The sequence below is a fragment of the Acipenser ruthenus genome, chromosome 25 (genome assembly GCF_902713425.1).
Source record: "Acipenser ruthenus chromosome 25, fAciRut3.2 maternal haplotype, whole genome shotgun sequence".
NCBI classification, from domain to species: Eukaryota; Metazoa; Chordata; class Actinopteri; order Acipenseriformes; family Acipenseridae; genus Acipenser; species Acipenser ruthenus.
In genome coordinates this window covers 12,073,292-12,092,475 of record NC_081213.1, presented here as the reverse complement: position 1 = coordinate 12,092,475, position 19,184 = coordinate 12,073,292, and the positions used below count along the sequence as shown (strand labels likewise).

Genomic DNA, 19,184 nt, shown 5'->3' with positions numbered 1-19,184 from the left:
TCGGAGGACGCCACTGAACCAGTTCTCTTTAGCTGTGTGGGGAATTTCTGCGGTTGGCGGTAAAATAATTGAGCAATAAAATAAAATAAAATTTAAAAAGATGTTCTCCAAGAAAAGGCCCAGTTACTGAATTATTACCGTGACTAGATGGGGTACAGAGGGTGCAAATCTCCTCTGAGACACATGAGCCAGGGCTGTGAGGCCAGGGCTGGGCTTCATGCAGAATGACTGGTTGGACTATTTTACAAAATGCAATCTTTCTAGCTTCTGAAAATTACAAGTTTAATTAGCTTACATTTATTAAGCATACATTGTTTTAAAATACAAGACATTCCAAGTAGCAAAAGTAGTTACAAAGCATGTGTTACACACAGTCATTAAAGTAGTTACAAAGCATGTGTTAATTTGGAGTTTTACAAGAAAAATTGCTGAAATAAATAAATGTTTCTTGTAACTTTTTTTCCTCATCCACAAAGCAAAACTTTTGCTACAAAAGATTTTTCCTAAAATTATTTGTTTTCGCGAAATTTTGAGAAATTATACATTTCCATTGGGGTATGTAAACACTTGACTACAACTGTGTGTGTGTATGTATATATATATTTGTAAAGTGGAGTGTGGTGTAATAAAGTGACATGCAGCTGCAGCTTTGTAAAGTGGAGTGAAGCAATGAAGCGACATGCAGCTGCAGCTTTGTAAAGTGGAGTATGGTGTAATGAAGCGACGTGCAGCTGCAGCTTTGTAAAGTGGAGTGTGGTGTAATAAAGCGACGTGCAGCTGCAGCTTTGTAAAGTGGAGTGTGGTGTATAAAGCGACGTGCAGCTGCAGCTTTGTAAAGTGGAGTGGTGTAATGAAGCGACGTGCAGCTGCAGCTTTGTAAAGTGGAGTGTGGTGTAATGAAGCGACGTGCAGCTGCAGCTTTGTAAAGTGGAGTGTGGTGTAATGAAGCGACGTGCAGCTGCAGCTTTGTAAAGTGGAGTGTGATGTAATGAAGCGACGTGCAGCTGCAGCTTTGTAAAGTGGAGTGTGGTGTAATGAAGCGACGTGCAGCTGCAGCTTTGTAAAGTGGAGTGTGGTGTAATGAAGCGATGTGCAGCTGCAGCTTTGTAAAGTGGAGTGGTGTAATGAAGCGACGTGCAGCTGCAGCTTTGTAAAGTGGAGTGGTGTAATGAAGCGACGTGCAGCTGCAGCTTTGTAAAGTGGAGTGGTGTAATGAAGCGACGTGCAGCTGCAGCTTTGTAAAGTGGAGTGTGGTATAATGAAGCGATGTGCAGCTGCAGTTTTGTCAAGTGGAGTGGTGTAATGAAGCGACGTGCAGCTGCAGCTTTGTAAAGTGGAGTGTGGTGTAATGAAGCGACGTGCAGCTGCAGCTTTGTAAAGTGGAGTGGTGTAATGAAGCGACGTGCAGCTGCAGCTTTGTAAAGTGGAGTGGTGTAATGAAGCGACGTGCAGCTGCAGCTTTGTAAAGTGGAGTGTGGTGTAATGAAGCGACGTGCAGCTGCAGCTTTGTAAAGTGGAGTGGTGTAATGAAGCGACGTGCAGCTGCAGCTTTGTAAAGTGGAGTGGTGTAATGAAGCGACGTGCAGCTGCAGTTTTGTCAAGTGGAGTGTGGTGTAATGAAGCGACGTGCAGCTGCAGCTTTGTAAAGTGGAGTGTGGTGTAATGAAGCGACGTGCAGCTGCAGCTTTGTAAAGTGGAGTGGTGTAATGAAGTGACGTGCAGCTGCAGCTTTGTAAAGTGGAGTGTGGTGTAATGAAGCGACGTGCAGCTGCAGCTTTGTAAAGTGGAGTGTGGTATAATGAAGCGATGTGCAGCTGCAGTTTTGTCAAGTGGAGTGTGGTGCAATGAAGAGCCTCCGTCCTCGTTCCCTGTGACAGTGTGTCCTGTCCTGTCAGCCGGAGCCCTGCAGGGGGCCCTCTCTCCTCACATCGTACTCCCGGTACAGCAGGAAGTCTTTCAGCCGGTTAGGAAGTGGCAGGAAGGTTAAGAAGACTGGAGCGCGCAGGCGGAGTCGACCCAGACAGCTGCGGATCTGCAGACGACGGAGGTGCTTCAGACAGGGTGTGCTCTCTGCAACACAGACAGGGCAGTCAACAATACAGCTTTACACTCTGAGGACTGTGCAACACAGACAGAGAAGTCAACAATACAGCTTTACACACTGAGGACTGCAACACAGACAGGGCAGTCAACAATACAGCTTTACACACTGAGGACTGCAACACAGACGGCAGTCAACAATACAGCTTTACACACTGAGGACTGTGCAACACAGACAGGGCAGTCAACAATACAGCTTTACAAACTGAGGACTGTGCAACACAGACAGGGCAGTCAACAATACAGCTTTACACACTGAGGACTGTGCAACACAGACAGGGCAGTCAACAATACAGCTTTACACACTGAGGACTGTGCAACACAGACAGTGCAGTCAACAATACAGCTTTACACACTGAGGACTGTGCAACACAGACAGTGCAGTCAACAATACAGCTTTACACACTGAGGACTGCAACACAGACAGGGCAGTCAACAAAACAGCTTTACAGACGCTCTGATCTTGTGTGCAGTGTGATTGTGTTTGTGTTCAGACACTCTGATCTTGTGTGCAGTGTGATTGTGTTTGTGTTCAGATGCTCTGATCTTGTGTGCAGTGGCAGTGTGAATGCAGTAGAGTGGCTCTCTTACGCTGTATCTGTTGGATCTCTGGCCACTGTTTCTGTTGAATCAGAACAGCTTTGAGTTTGGAACAGAATGGAACGTGATCGACGTAATCCAGCATGATCCGCACAACCTTCCCCGAGATATCCTTCAGGCAGTTCAGTGTGATCACCTCAAAGAACTGGAGAGAAAGAGATGGGACAGGACTTTACACACAGAACAGATCAGTGTAATCACCTCACAGAACTGGAGACAGAGGGATGGGACGGGACGGGACAGGACTTTATACACAGAACAGCTCATTGTGATCACCTCACCGAACTGGAGAGACAGGGACAGGACTTTACACACAGAACAGATCAGTGTGATCACCTCACAGAACTGGAGAGACAGGGACAGGACTTTACACACAGAACAGATCAGTGTGATCACCTCACAGAACTGGAGAGACAGGGACAGGACTTTACACACAGAACAGATCAGTGTGATCACCTCACAGAACTGGAGAGACAGGGACAGGACTTTACACACAGAACAGATCAGTGTGATCACCTCACAGAACTGGAGAGACAGGGACAGGACTTTACACACAGAACAGATCAGTGTGATCACCTCACAGAACAGGAGAGACAGGGACAGGACTTTACACACAGAACAGATCAGTGTGATCACCTCACAGAACTGGAGAGACAGGGACAGGACTTTACACACAGATCAAAGACACACCGGCAAGATGGGAAGTAGTGCTTCAATTACATTTAACCATAACACAACACTCAATAACACATTCTAATGTAACACTTGAAAGAGCTGGATGTTACTGATAGTATTGTTATTAGTATGTACACACACACACACACACACACAAATAAATATATATACAGTGCCTTGCAAAAGTATTCAGACCCCTGACCAATTCTCTCATATTACTGAATTACAAATCGTACATTGAAATTTCGTTCTGTTTGATATTTTATTTTAAAACACTGAAACTCAAAATCAATTATTGTAAGGTGACATTGGTTTTATGTTGGGAAATATGTTTAAGAAAAATAAAAAACTGAAATATCTTGCTTGCATAAGTATTCAACCCCCACACATTAATATTTGATAGAGCCACCTTTCGCTGCAATAACAGCTTTAAGACTTTTGGGGTAAGTATGTACCAGCTTTGCACACAGTGTCGGAGTGATTTTGGCCCATTCTTCTTGGCAGATTTGCTCCAGGTTGTTCAGGTTGGTTGGACAACGCTTGTGGACTTCATTTTCCTTCAGATTCACAGCCTGACCAATGATCCATCAACAGTGGGGTTTTTATCCAGAAAATGTGACAGCAACTTTAATGGTTCACAGGTGGAGGCCAATGGGAAAGTAATTGTGTCCTCGTTAGGGCAATTTCTTTCATTGGTGTAAACTGGGAGCTTCCACAGCACAGGGGTTGAATACTTATGCAAGCAAGTTTCAGTTTTTTATTTTTCTTAAAAATATTTCCCAACATAAAACCAATGTCACCTTACAATAATTGATTTTGAGTTTCAGTGTTTTAAAATAAAATATCAAACAGAACGAAATTTCAATGTACCATTTGTAATTCAGTAATATGACAGAATTGGTCAGGGGTCTGAATACTTTTGCAAGGCACTGTATATATATATATATATATATATATATATATATATATATATATATATATATATATATATATATATTGTGATGAATTGCCCCCACTTAGGTTCGTTGCCCCTTTACAGATTGACCCAGACACAGAAAATTGGGGGTTCAGCGCTTCCGCGCACTTTTAATAATACACACAATAAACAAAATACAAAATAAAACAAACACCTAGCTCCTTCGGAGCGCTAACTAAGACTCAGGAACACCCTGTCTATAAGTAGGACAGCTAAGCCGTTTCCCCACCAAACAAAAACCCAACAAATTAAAACCACACAGGTTTGACACAGAACTTAACTTTTGTATGACTGCTCGGAGACAGAGCACACCATCTGCCTCCTTCTACTCAGCAGCAATGAGCAGACTAGCTGCCTCTCTTAAATACCCTGCACCTGGTCCTAATTTAACAATAATTACCAGGTGCAGGGGATAATTAACAATAAACCATTTAACAAACAAATGTGCATTCTCACATGTTTCATGCAGGGAGGATTAACCCCCTCCCTGCTGTGTTACAATATATATATATATATATATACAGTGCCTTGCGAAAATATTCGGCCCCCTTGGACTTTGCGACCTTTTGCCACATTTCAGGCTTCAAACATAAAGATATGAAACTGTAATTTTTTGTGAAGAATCAACAACAAGTGGGACACAATCATGAAGTGGAACGAAATTTATTGGATATTTCAAACTTTTTTAACAAATAAAAAACTGAAAAATTGGGCGTGCAAAATTATTCAGCCCCTTTACTTTCAGTGCAGCAAACTCTCTCCAGAAGTTCAGTGAGGATCTCTGAATGATCCAATGTTGACCTAAATGACTAATGATGATAAATAGAATCCACCTGTGTGTAATCAAGTCTCCGTATAAATGCACCTGCACTGTGATAGTCTCAGAGGTCCGTTTAAAGCGCAGAGAGCATCATGAAGAACAAGGAACACACCAGGCAGGTCCGAGATACTGTTGTCGAGAAGTTTAAAGCCGGATTTGGATACAAAAAGATTTCCCAAGCTTTAAACATCCCAAGGAGCACTGTGCAAGCGATAATATTGAAATGGAAGGAGTATCAGAGCACTGCAAATCTACCAAGACCTGGCCGTCCCTCTAAACTTTCAGCTCATACAAGGAGAAGACTGATCAGAGATGCAGCCAAGAGGCCCATGATCACTCTGGATGAACTGCAGAGATCTACAGCTGAGGTGGGAGACTCTGTCCATAGGACAACAATCAGTTGTATACTGCACAAATCTGGCCTTTATGGAAGAGTGGCAAGAAGAAAGCCATTTCTTAAAGATATCCATAAAAAGTGTCGTTTACAGTTTGCCACAAGCCACCTGGGAGACACACCAAACATGTGGAAGAAGGTGCTCTGGTCAGATGAAACCAAAATCGAACTTTTTGGCAACAATGCAAAACGTTATGTTTGGCGTAAAAGCAACACAGCTCATCACCCTGAACACACCATCCCCACTGTCAAACATGGTGGTGGCAGCATCATGGTTTGGGCCTGCTTTTCTTCAGCAGGGACAGGGAAGATGGTTAAAATTGATGGGAAGATGGATGGAGCCAAATACAGGACCATTCTGGAAGAAAACCTGATGGAGTCTGCAAAAGACCTGAGACTGGGACGGAGATTTGTCTTCCAACAAGACAATGATCCAAAACATAAAGCAAAATCTACAATGGAATGGTTCACAAATAAACATATCCAGGTGTTAGAATGGCCAAGTCAAAGTCCAGACCTGAATCCAATCGAGAATCTGTGGAAAGAACTGAAAACTGCTGTTCACAAATGCTCTCCATCCAACCTCACTGAGATCGAGCTGTTTTGCAAGGAGGAATGGGCAAAAATTTCAGTCTCTCGATGTGCAAAACTGATAGAGACATACCCCAAGCGACTTACAGCTGTAATCGCAGCAAAAGGTGGCGCTACAAAGTATTAACTTAAGGGGGCTGAATAATTTTGCACGCCCAATTTTTCAGTTTTTTATTTGTTAAAAAAGTTTGAAATATCCAATAAATTTCGTTCCACTTCATGATTGTGTCCCACTTGTTGTTGATTCTTCACAAAAAATTACAGTTTCATATCTTTATGTTTGAAGCCTGAAATGTGGCAAAAGGTCGCAAAGTTCAAGGGGGCCGAATACTTTCGCAAGGCACTATATATATATATTTAATAGCAACTAAATATGGAATGGAATGTTCTCATTCAAAATCTAGTCTATATAGAGCTGACCTATGGAAATATGACCTAGTGATGAAAAACTGCTACCTGCCATTCAGCATTGGATTAGAAAAAAGAAACTCCTGTTTCCCCAGGCTCTTGTCAGATTGGTTTCTAATACAAGCCAATTCCCTTCTGTGTGTGCATGCACTATTATAGAAGATATAGCATGTGAAAATAACATTTACCACATGTCTGAACTTAAAAATATGGAGAAAAAAAGTTTCATTTGTAAGAAATACACTGTCACGAAATCCGCGGGTTCAGATTTCTTTACGTACTCTTTTTATTTGCTCAGCACACACTCTTATCTCAGGGGAGACGTTAGGAGGACAGAGATGTTATTACTCCTAGTGGGGTATAGTTCGTGCTCTGGACCCGCAGTATATCCAGATGACTAATATAGAACCCAAGAATCAGAGTATGATCAGTACTCCTTCGGTTTATTAACAGTTAAATATTGGATTGAGTAGCTACAGGCTACTTCATATCCCCAGCTGACAGACGTTCTGGGCAGTCCAGTGTCTTAACAGATATTAACGTTTACACTTTAATACATTTTTATGTATTCGTGCAGCCTGCAGGCCTGGCCACGACCACGACACTAAAAACACCCAATAGCCTATTTCAGCACATTCAACAAATGTTCTCCTATCCTCTAAACATAGTGTGAGTCCCTTATAGCAATTATAATTACATGCAATACATGTGAGATAAAATAATAATTGATTAATGCTTACCCTTTAATATAAATCATAAAGGAATATGACTGTCTTCACCAGGCAAATTAAACTGAGTTCAATCAGCTCAATTATGTAGATCTGCAGAAGATGGACCACCTAACCCTGTCTTGGATGATTGTGGTACTCCATTGTAATTACTTTGGAGTTAAATAGGTTTTTCGTCTCATTGGAATACATGGGATTCCTCAATTAAATCCAGTCATTAATCTGGTGAGACAGCTCCCATTCCTTTTACAAATAATAGTTTTCAAAAGATCCGGACTAACTTTTCAGAATTAATAGGTGTCATGTACTCAATAAATTCAAGACTTTATATTTGTCCAACTCTATGATCTCATTCCTTGCTTTCCTCCGAGCCCCTCCTTTATCTGAAAAGTCAAGTGAACCAAAGTTCCCAGGATCTTGGTTTATAATATAATATAAAAACACTACTGTTTATATGTGCATGCAAAACACTATTTTTATATGTGTTATATATGAGAGATGTTCTTAATATGTGACATCATCTTCTAATTGATTATATTTTGCTAAATTAAAGGTATGTGTTTCTTTTAACCTCATATTGTTTCATCATTTTGTTAATGAGTCAGTTTTAATTCCATATACCATTGTCTAATAGAGTATTTGACAAAAGATTGTCTCATGCAGTATTTAAGTCAATTAGTTTCACTAAGTTTAAGTGGTAATAGTTTTCATTAGAATTATTTATCCCTTAAAAGATGCACTAACCAGGCTCTGACCTGTAACTGACTCTTGAGTATATGCTATTGCCATCAATTTCCACAGTCTCTTGTTTTTTCCAAAGCCAGAGTCTGTGCAAACACATTTTAGATATATGACCTGTCTGTTAAGCCATAAACCTTCACACTCCAAATCTATAAGACGTGCAGCTTTTACTGGCGTGGAATGTAAGAAGACCCCTTCCGTTCTCAACAGCCCGATAAGGAGGGAGGCCCCTCAATGCAGCAGTTTCAAAGAACCACATTATAGGACTCCATCTACCATCATTAGACAATAGTATAGTGGATTAATAACAAGGTACATTATAGTATATTATTACAAACTTAACACAAAACATAACACAACACCTTTTATATTCTATAATTCAATGGATATCATAATGTCTAGAGGTCTTGTTGTTCAATAGAAGGAGAAAGAAACTACCACTTTCCCAATTAATTAAATCAAATACCGCTTCCAGCTTTTAATCTTCTTATTAATACAGTAAAGTCATGAACAAGCAATAATACTTTTCAGTTTTTAAATAATATGTTTTCTTATTATAGCAAATACTTAAAACATATTATTAATCTTATGAAATCAAATAATTATTTTTAGTTTCAAATATCATGCTGTCTAAAAAAGGGGTTGATCATTTATTTTATTAATTTACAATACCTTTGTGTCTAATTTCTATTCTTTAACTATTATGAACTATAAACAGTGTCAATTAGCACTGAACCTGTTTCATTATAAGATAATCTTTCAATTAATTTACTTCAGTTTACAGTTGCTCCTAGAATTTATAATATCACTTTATTTCTTTGGTGATTCCCTCTAAGATTTAAATCCAAATACAGGCCAGTATAACTGCATTCGACTCTTATATTTTTTATAATGACTGAACTAGGCTTGACCCTGTTCTTTGTTCATACAAAATCCAGCCGAGACAGGTTTTTTCTTAAGACCTTGGCTGTTCAGTTTTAATGTTAATTTATTGTTGTAAAGAATCTCTTATCTTGTTTTTTTGGAACATAAATTTGTAGATTAACGTTCACTTTTTATCTGGAATGGTGCTTTTTATCAAGCGTCATGCTTTCTGAAGATAAGATATACAAGCGGTAAATCGTTCATTATATATTTTCTTAGACTTAATTAAAAACATATGTAGATTTACCTATTTCATGGAGCAAGAGAGCCATCTACTGGCGGTACAAGGATACTCTTTCTTTAGCCCTCCTTCAAAACACCTCTAACACTTCATTTTTATATCACAGTACATTCCATATTTAAAATCGCCTTGTACATATCCAGCATATCCCCACGTTCCCAGCAGGATTCAGCTTCTGTACTAGGTTTCGCTCTAGTTGTTTCCACAAGAAGTCCCTTGATCCAATGTTTCTCCAGCACAGGTGTGGATTTCCATGGTCTGACTTCATTCCTATAAGATACTTAGACACGTTTAGCTGTACATATTATTTCTATATATTTCCTTTTGTTCACACAGGGTCATTTTGCAAGGTATGCCCTCCATCCAGAATACTAAAGGAGGTCAAAACTCACTGTTATTCATATTTTTGGGCACTCAGTTGTTGCCTTTCCCTACATCATCAATTGGCAGACTTAACATAACTGAATCTGAATCAGTTGATGAACCATTTACTGTAGCTTACTGAGATCCTCCATGCAATGGTGTCCAATGTTTTACTACATGGAATAACTAGTTCAGCGTCACCTGCGACAACTTTATATGAATACATTAAGTGTATATATAAGATTTAAGTCTGACCAATAAAACCATCATCTAAAAAGTGGGAACTCTGTAATGAAAACCCTTATTGAAAATGTAAAAAGCAAGATCCTAATAAAACAGTTGGGAATGTCTATGTAACGTTCCCTGTATAGCGTGGTGCTGCGCAGCGAGTACCCACCATGGTGTCCTTGATGATGGCAGAGCTCCAGCCCTCGTAGTCTGCAGGCAGGTGAGCCTGGTCCCCATACGGGCAGTAGAAGCAGCGCTGCACGTCGTACCCATACCCCAGCAGCATCCTGAGCACCACCTCATCCTTCAGCGCGTACTGCAGTTCGGAGGGGAAGTGCGTGGTGTTCACGCAGCAGTAGTAGTTCACGATGGCCCCATGGCGCAGCAGCGGCTGATGAGCGGGTGGTTGCCCAGGTGCAGCGCCACCTGCAGGCTGTTGACGGGGTCCTGGTTGGGCAGCGTGCCGGCCTCCAGCAGCAGCTGCACGCAGGCCAGGTCCCCGTTGGACACAGCGAAGAACAGAGCGGACTTCCTGAGGTCGTCGTAGCCGTGGCGCACGTGAGGGTCCAGCATGACGTTGACGTCGTAGCCGGCCTGCAGGAGGAGGGCGAGGCACTGCGGGTGCCCCCCCGCGGCTGCAGAGTGCAGGGGGCTCATGCCGCTCTCCTTCACCGCCGAGCGCTCGGTCACTGGGATCAGCAGCTTCAGAGCGCTGGGACCAACACACAACAAACACCGGCTCACAGGCTGCACATCTGCACAAACCCAGGACCTCTCTTCCAGGGGAAACTCGATTTAGCAAAATTCAACCCTCCCTGAGTATGGTTAGTCCCTCCCTTACTATAGTTAGTCCTTTCCTTACTATAGTTAGTCCCTCCCATAGTATATACTGAGAAGGGGATACAAAGCATGAGAGTTACCTTGTTGCAATCTAAACATTCGAAATAGTTTTTTCCAAGAAATCACTGCAACTCCTCCACCCTGTGTCTGCTTCTCAATAACCATACTGCTTTTTACAAAGTTTCTGCTTCGTACAACTGTAAATGCAAATGACCCTGAAATAAGTTTACACCAGCAAACCCTATGCACATAACTTGGCAATACAGAGCTTCTGAATTCACCAACCTTGAGGTTCAATAAATCTGATTGAGAGTGTGTATAAATATGTGCTCATGACATCGTAACAAAACAGCCCCTCGTTAATAAGAAATCCGTCTTGCAAAGTGGCACATGTATTGTGGTGCAGTACATACTGCATCATATTGTGACATAGATGTGTTCATGCCTGTCTCTCTGTGCTGTGGGTGCAGTGCAGAGATGTGTTCATGCCTGTCTCTCTGTGCTGTGGGTGCAGTGCAGAGATGTGTTCATGCCTGTCTCTCTGTGCTGTGGGTGCAGTGCAGAGATGTGTTCATGCCTGTCTCTCTGTGCTGTGGGTGCAGAGATGTGTTCATGCCTGTCTCTCTGTGCTGTGGGTGCAGAGATGTGTTCATGCCTGTCTCTCTGTGCTGTGGGTACAGAGATGTGTTCCTGCCTGGCTCCCTGTGCTGTGGGTGCAGAGATGTGTTCATGCCTGTCTCTCTGCTGTGGGTGCAGAGATGTGTTCCTGCCTGGCTCTCTGTGCTGTGGGTGCAGTGCACAGTGACTCACTGCAGGTATGCCGCGCGGTGGATGGGCAGGTGTCCCGAGTATTTGGGCACGTTGATGTCTGCTCCATACTCCAGCAGCAGAGCGATGGTGTCGGGGCTCCCCGAGGCAGCCGCTTCAAACAGGATGGAGGCAGAGGCCAGAGCCTGGGACTCAACAGAGACTCCTGGGAGAGAGCAGAGACACGGAGACAGTGACACAGAGCTCATTAGGTCTTCGTTATCAAAAATAAAATACACAATGGTTCTACCACACGAAATGAACCATTTACTTACAACGATAGATTTCACAAAGTCATTTATTTTAGTCATACAAATTTCAATGAAAAAGAAGATTCATCTCCATATTTTTCTTCTGTATTTATTTCATGTTTTAGACTGATGAAAAATAAAGCTGCCCCCACACGTGCAGTATAAAGGAGCCACTCCAGGCAGAGAGAGGTGTGTCGTACCTTTCTGCAGCAGTGCTGGACGATGTCTGTGTGCCCACACTGTGCCGCCAGTGCCAGGGGGGTGAGCCCATAGCTGCTGCGGGGGTCTGGGTCAGCTCCACAGAGGAGGAGCAGGTCCACAGTGTCCCTGCGGCCCAGCCGAGCCGCCTCGTGCAGCGCTGTGCGCCGGTGCGCCCCCTGCTGGTTCACATCAGCGCCGAAGCGGATCAGCAGAGAGAGCAGCTCACAGGAGCCGTTCTTTACAGCTGAGAGGGAGGGAGAGGGGGGGGGGGGGGGGGGGGGGGGGGGGGGGGGCACAACGTCAGGGGCTTTGTTATAATGGCACATGTAACTATAGTCAATGTGTTTTACAGGGGCACTTACCTGGTTCTTTTTATATCCCATTCCAATCCAGGATCTTAAATGAACACCAAGGTACAATCAAACTATTAAAGATGTGATTGAAACAGGGCTGTGCACAATAAGGACCTGGTGGGGACAAGGTCCTGGACTGGAATGCAATAAAAGAGGCACACAAGAGGCAGGCTCTGGTTTAGCACAATAAACACACTGTGTTAACCAGGGTAAAGGACAGTCAGTTCACTGCAGGAGCAGGTTACTGTGCTGTATTTTCAGAAGGTCTTGTGTGATCCGGCACAGCCCTGGCCGGCTCCTACAGGCCTCCTCTCACACTGCTGCCCTGAGCTGCTGGAGCAGCACTGCACTGTGACGCACAACCCTGTCAGAGTTTCATAATCTCAATTCAATTAACCATAGGAGCTGACTGACTGACTGACAGACAGATAGACAGACAGACACTACACAAGCCAGTAAGAGCAGCATATTTTACTGCTTGACCAGTATACAAGATTTAGTCGTTGTCAATTATTTGTATTATTTTCTCCCAATTTGGAGAGGCCAGTTATTTTTTCGGGACTCGGGAGGGCAAAGACGAACACACGCTGTCCTCCGAAGCGTGTGAAGTCAGCTGACCACTTTTTTTCACACTGCGGACTCACCATGCAACCACCCAAGAGCTACAACGCAGCTCTCGGGCAGCTTACAGGCAAGCTCGCAGGCACCCAGCCAAACCACAGGGGTCGCTGGTGCGCAGTGAGCCAAGGACACCCTGGCTGACCTAAACCCTCCCCCCAGGCGACGCTCGGCCAATTGTGTGCTGCCCCCTGGGAGCTCCCGTCCACGGTCGGCTGTGGAATAGCCTGGACTTGAACCGGCGATGTCCAGGCTATAGAGCGCATACTGCATTCCACGCAGAGCGCCTTTACCCGATGCGCCACTCGGGAGCCCCTTATAAAGAGAGTTTTAACTGTAACAACCCTTTGTTGGTGATTCCTCAGAGGTGGAGTCCCCACTCACTAGTTTTGTAAAATGACCAGTTTTACTTTCTTTTCACAGAAATGCTTTGATAGAAAGTATGCATGTGTGTCATTGCAGCTGGCTGGTGGGTCAGTGCACTTGCCTGCCACTATGGTGGAGTCCTCCTCCTCGTTCTTGGTGTTGGGGCACGCTTTGTTCAGATGTATGGGGTCTGATCTGAGGAAAGCCAGCCAGGGCAGGGGACAGGATTCTCCTTGTCCTGCACCCAGTCCTGCTCACTTTGTGTTGCTAAATCATCAGGGGGTAGCAATAGGAGCCATTAGTCTCTATCAGTCTCTGGTCTGAACGGAGTTACTTACCTGGAATAAGTCTCACTGAGTTTATTGGTCTTCAGTTGATTTCCAATTGATGCAGGAAATGATCCCGCTAACTAGAGAGGCTTTATTTCAGTAACTCAGCAAGGTGGGGCGGGAAAACAGATACCTCTTGTAAAATGTAGAAGTATTTAAAGAATCTTCAATTCAATGACAAACTTTTCAACTAGAAGTCTTTTTCAATGTCTGAAGACATTGGAAAAGACTTTGTCGAAATGTCTGTCATTGATTTGAAGTTTCTTTAAGTCATCGATAGATGAAATGGTACCTGTATTAGTGCAGAGATGATAGACAAAGAGAAGGAGATGTGACACCTTTTATTGGGACCAACAAACAATAACTATTGTGTCAATCTCCTTCTCTGTGTCTAAAGTTTCTTTAAGTATTTCTAAATTCAGCACTATTGAAGACTGATAGTTCTGGAAGAAGTTTTATAAAATTCACATATTCACTACAGCACACTGAGGTGCAGTATCTGGTGGGTCTATATGTACACACAGGAATGGGTTTCTGCAAGGCCCTGCCACTGTGAATGTTGTAAGAGTCTCATCAATATCACCTGTAGAAACTCATTTCGTGGGTAAAATGAAAAACAAATTCTGAGCCCCCAGTTGTTGTGGATTTAGTCACCTGTTCTAATACCTGTTGGAGAGGGGTGTGCATTACAGAACGACCAGTTGCAACAGAACCCCAGATCCAATCAACTATACCTAATTACAGTGTTACCTTACCTGATGACCAACTTAACAAAAGAGAAGCATCTGTCCTAGTGCTAGCAACACGGGTCGTGCAAATCAATCGGATCGAGTGCCCCTTGCCTTGGAAGGTGAGTTTTAAGATGTTGGTGTTGCTCTGGGCTGCAGCCTCGTGGATCGGCAGCCAGCCACGCTCGTCCGCTTCCTCAAACGCGTGGCGGTGAACTGTCAGCTCGTGCAGGGCGTCCTCGTCACCTGAGACAGGAATCACACAGTCACGCTATCCGGGACCCTCACCATGACAAACACAATCACACAGTCACACTGCCAGGACCCTCACCATAACAAACACAATCACACAGTCACACTGCCAGGACCCTCACCATGACAAACACAATCACACAGTCACACTGCCAGGACCCTCACCATGACAAACACAATCACACAGTCACACTGCCAGGACCCTCACCATAACAAACACAATCACACAGTCACACTGCCAGGACCCTCACCATGACAAACACAATCACACAGTCACACTGCCAGGACCCTCACCATAACAAACACAATCACACAGTCACACTGCCAGGACCCTCACCATAAAAAACACAATCACACAGTCACACTGCCAGGACCCTCACCATAAAAAACACAATCACACAGTCACACTGCCAGGACCCTCACCATAACAAACACAATCACACAGTCACACTGCCAGGACCCTCACCATAAAAAACACAATCACACAGTCACACTGCCAGGACAATCACCATAACAAACACAATCACACTGCCAGGACCCTCACCATAACAAACACAATCACACAGTCACACTGCCAGGACCCTCACCATGACAAACACAATCACACAGTGCACGCTTTGTGGTTGAGGGATTAACATGCACTCACTTTGGCATGGATGAGAAAACACAGTAACTGCTGCTTCTGGAATGCTGTTTTGTAATTTGCCAGGTGCTGTATTACAGTGTCAAGTTTTTTCAATCATTTTCACTGATTCTCTTTGCATAGTATACATGCAGTATCATACTTTGGTGTTTTAGACACTGGTGTACCTGACAGTGTTCATTTATAATGCTCCAGCGTTAATAAAGCCACTACAATGTAGTGTAACGACTCCCTCGGAGATATTTTCACATAGCTGATGCACCCCCAGAACTAATTACATCGGATGGGACAGATTCTACTGTAATCCATTTTTTAATCCAGCCATTTTCAATTATGTTCTGTAATTGTATGTAAAACTATTTTTGAAATCATTATATATCGTGTGAAAGCTGAAGTACTGCCAGTTAATATGTTGTGTGTAGGGTGTCTCTTATTGCTAGTGGAGATGTCAGAGGAGCCACAGCGAAGCTGAGCCATGCCGTCTTTGCACAGGATGGCATCTATTCACAGGAAAAGATGGACTGGAATTTTAACAATAAGTGCTTGATTCATCATATGTGATTTATAATGTGACCTAGAAGTGCAGACAATGAATGCAGACTTGTTCTGGGGCTATGTATGAGGACTCCACTGCTCGTAGCCATGAAGAATGGAATTAGAGGCACTGCAGACATTAATCAAAGAAAGCAACCCCACCGTACCCACCTGCCTTTATAGCTGCGATGACCTTCTCATTGTCTGTAGCGCTGAAGAGGAATGGGAGAAACAGAACAAATCAATACCAACGTGCCTCTATCACGCTCCTCCACTCCTCTCCCTGTCCCTCCTCACCTCCCCCAGTCTCCTCACCTCTGCCCCATCCCCATGCCCCTGTCCCTCCTCACCTCTCCCCATATCTCTCCTCACCTTTCCCCATCTCTCCTCACCTGTCCTCACCTCTGCCCCTAGCTGTCCTCACCTCACCTTTCCCTTATCTCTCCTCCTCTCACCCTCTCTCGTCACCTTTCCCCCTATCTCTCCTCACCTCTCCCCCACTCCCCTCACCCCCACTCCCCTCACCTCTCCCCCACTCCCCTCCCCTCACCTCCCCCTCCTCCTCTCCCTCTGTCTCTCCTCACCTCTCCCCATAGCTCTCCTCACCTGTCCTCACCTCTCCCCCTAGCTCTCCTCACCTCACCTTTCCCCTATCTCTCCTCCTATCTCACCCTCTCTCCTCACCTCTCCCCCACTCCCCTCAACCCCACTCCCCTCACCTCTCCTCCTATCTCTCCCCCTGTCTCCTCTCTCCCCATCCCCTAAATCTCCTTACCTCTCCCCCTAGCTCTCCTCACCTCTCCCTCTCTCTCCTTACCTCTCCCAAGTTGGAATATAACATACAATATATATAAAACTGACTGCAAATATTGTCACCATGTACTTTTGTACCTACAAAAGCACAAAAAACTTTGAGGGTCACAAAATATTTGGTCACTTTGAATAGATCAGTGTCCTGAAATGCAAGGATTTTGATAAGCTATCCATTCCAGGAGTGCAGTGACACTTACAATTTACCAGCAATCCAAACGACTGGGTTTGTGAAATGGTGTCTGGTTATCAAGACTGGTACCACATTCAATTATTTTCTCTCAAAAGCTGAAACTTAATAGAAGGAAGAAATCTCCACAAGCCCTCCCTTCTTCCCAAATGTTTCTCAAGAAGTGGGACCTCTGCATGCTGAACTCCCCGGGATAGCATCTGCAGTTAAAGTTCAGGGTGATGATCGTATTGCTGCTGCTCCAGTAAACAAGCAGCTGTAACTGAACCTCAGCGCTGGGCTGTGACATCACAAAGGAAGCGGAGTGGAATGAACGTGAAACGCTTCCTAGCGGCCTGGAATCGGCTCGCTGTGTTACAGGAGGAGGGGTCAAATACTGTCTCAAATGCATAACTTCCCAGGACGACTTTCATAACACCAGCACCACTGAGCAGCAAAAAGCTAATATTATACAATAAGAGTGAGTAAGGAATCCTGAAGTATATTATTAGAAAGGTCTGGATATGTGGATTTCACCAGCCCCCCCCTTATCCCAGTCCAGCCAGTCTGGATAATGTGGATTTCACTCACCACCCTTATCCCAGTCCAAGCAGTCTGGATATGTGGATTTCACCCACCCCCCTTATCCCAGTCCAGCCAGTCTGGATAAAGTGGATTTCACCAGCCCCCCTTATCCCAGTCCAGCCAGTCTGGATAATGTGGATTTCACCAGCCCACCCTTATACCAGTCCAGCCAGACTGGATAAAGTGGATTTCACCAGCCCCCCTTATCCCAGTCCAGCCAGTCTGGATAATGTGGATTTCACTTTCACTGTATCTGGACATTTACAAAGGAGCCCAACCCAACACAAATGAGTGCAATCAGGGGGCTCCCGAGTGGCACATCCAGTAAAAGCACTCGCTAGAGTGCAGGATGCGCTCTATAGTCTGGACGTCGCGAGTTCGAGTCCAGGCTATTCCACAGCCAACCGTGGACGGGAGCTTCCAGGGGGCAGCGCTCAATTGGCCGAGCGTCGCCCGGGGGAGGGAGGGTTAGGTCGGCCAGGGTGTCCTTGGCTCACTGCGCACCAGCGACCCCTGTGGTTTGGCTGGGTGCCTGCGAGCTTGCCTGTAAGCTGCCCAGAGCTGCGTTGTCCTCCGACGCTGTAGCTCTGAGGCGGCTGCACGGTGAGTTTGCAGTGTGTAAAGAAGCGGGCGGCTGACGGCACATGCTTCGGAGGACAGCGTGTGTTCATCTTCGCCCCTCCCGAGTCAGCGCTGGGGTGGTAGCGGTGAGCTGAGCCTAAAAAATAATTGGGCATTTCAAATTGGGGAGAAAATAATAAAAAAAAACTAATTGGCAACGACTAAATTATTAAATAAATAAATAAATAAATAAATAAATAAATAAATAAATATGAGTGCAATCACATCAAACATAATGTCAAAACACAAGGTCAAAACATGCAAGAAACTATGTCAAGTAGACTAATGGTTCAGCTAGTGTCTTCATCAGTGTAATCCAATCAAAGAGAAACAGCAGCTTACCAGACTAAACCCTTTATTAATCTGCAGTGTAAACACGAATGATCAACACACAAGAGGACATGCATCGAGAATATACAGCGCAATATAGAGCAAAACAGAACAACACAGCATACAGATCTGGATCAGGTGCAGCCTTTAGATGCAACATATATACCCACTGGTTAAAACCTGCATTCATTTTTAATAAAACAAATCAATTTTGACAGTTACTAGCTGAGTATTTCCTACCTTGCTCTCTGGGACTGTATTGCTGAGCTGTAGAGTGGTGTTTCTGTATTCTCTGGCAGAGGTAGGTTATCTCACTTTCACTGCCCTCAGCTATTAATATACATACCTGGTCATGAGGCAGTCTGTGAGTCTCTCTCTCTCGTCCAGACCCTGTTTGCTCATGTGATCAGTGTGGCAGTGTGCAGGAGAGGTTACAGGAGAGCAGAGCTCCACAGCCCTGTCTGCAGTGTTCTGCACTATTCAGCTGACAGTGATACTTTTAAAGCTTTTGATCCAGTGCAAAGTTTGCGTCAAGTGTAAAGATTTAGTCCTGATTGGCTGGAATGAGCGTTCTGTGTTTACAGTGGGAATTCATATTTAAGTGTTGTTTACATATATATATATATATATACAGTGCCGTGAAAAAGTATTTGCACCTTGTCTGATTTTCTGCATTTGGTCAGATTTATTTGTGAGTTGTAGTATATAAAGGGAGTCCGAGAGAAAAAATGACACCAAAGTTTGGTGCTTCTTTCATTTGTTTGGTGTGCAAGGTAATCAAACATGCAATCTTCAGGTGTGAAAAAGTTTTTGCCACCCCTAATTAACTCAACTCAATTAAAGGGATAATTAAGGTCAGCTGTTTGAGTACTTTGGTTAACAACCAGGCCGGATTTGGGCCAGCCCTGCCCAATATAAATCTGACTAACTTTGGCCCTTACCATCAGAGTGAAGTTGT

The 19,184-nt window shown here is 44.1% G+C and overlaps 1 pseudogene; it reads right to left on the bottom strand.

Moving 5' to 3' along the window:
- Positions 1-1,891: 1,891 nt before the first annotated feature.
- LOC117970342 (dynein axonemal heavy chain 12-like) lies at positions 1,892-18,695 on the bottom strand (annotated as a pseudogene).
- Positions 18,696-19,184: the final 489 nt, after the last annotated feature.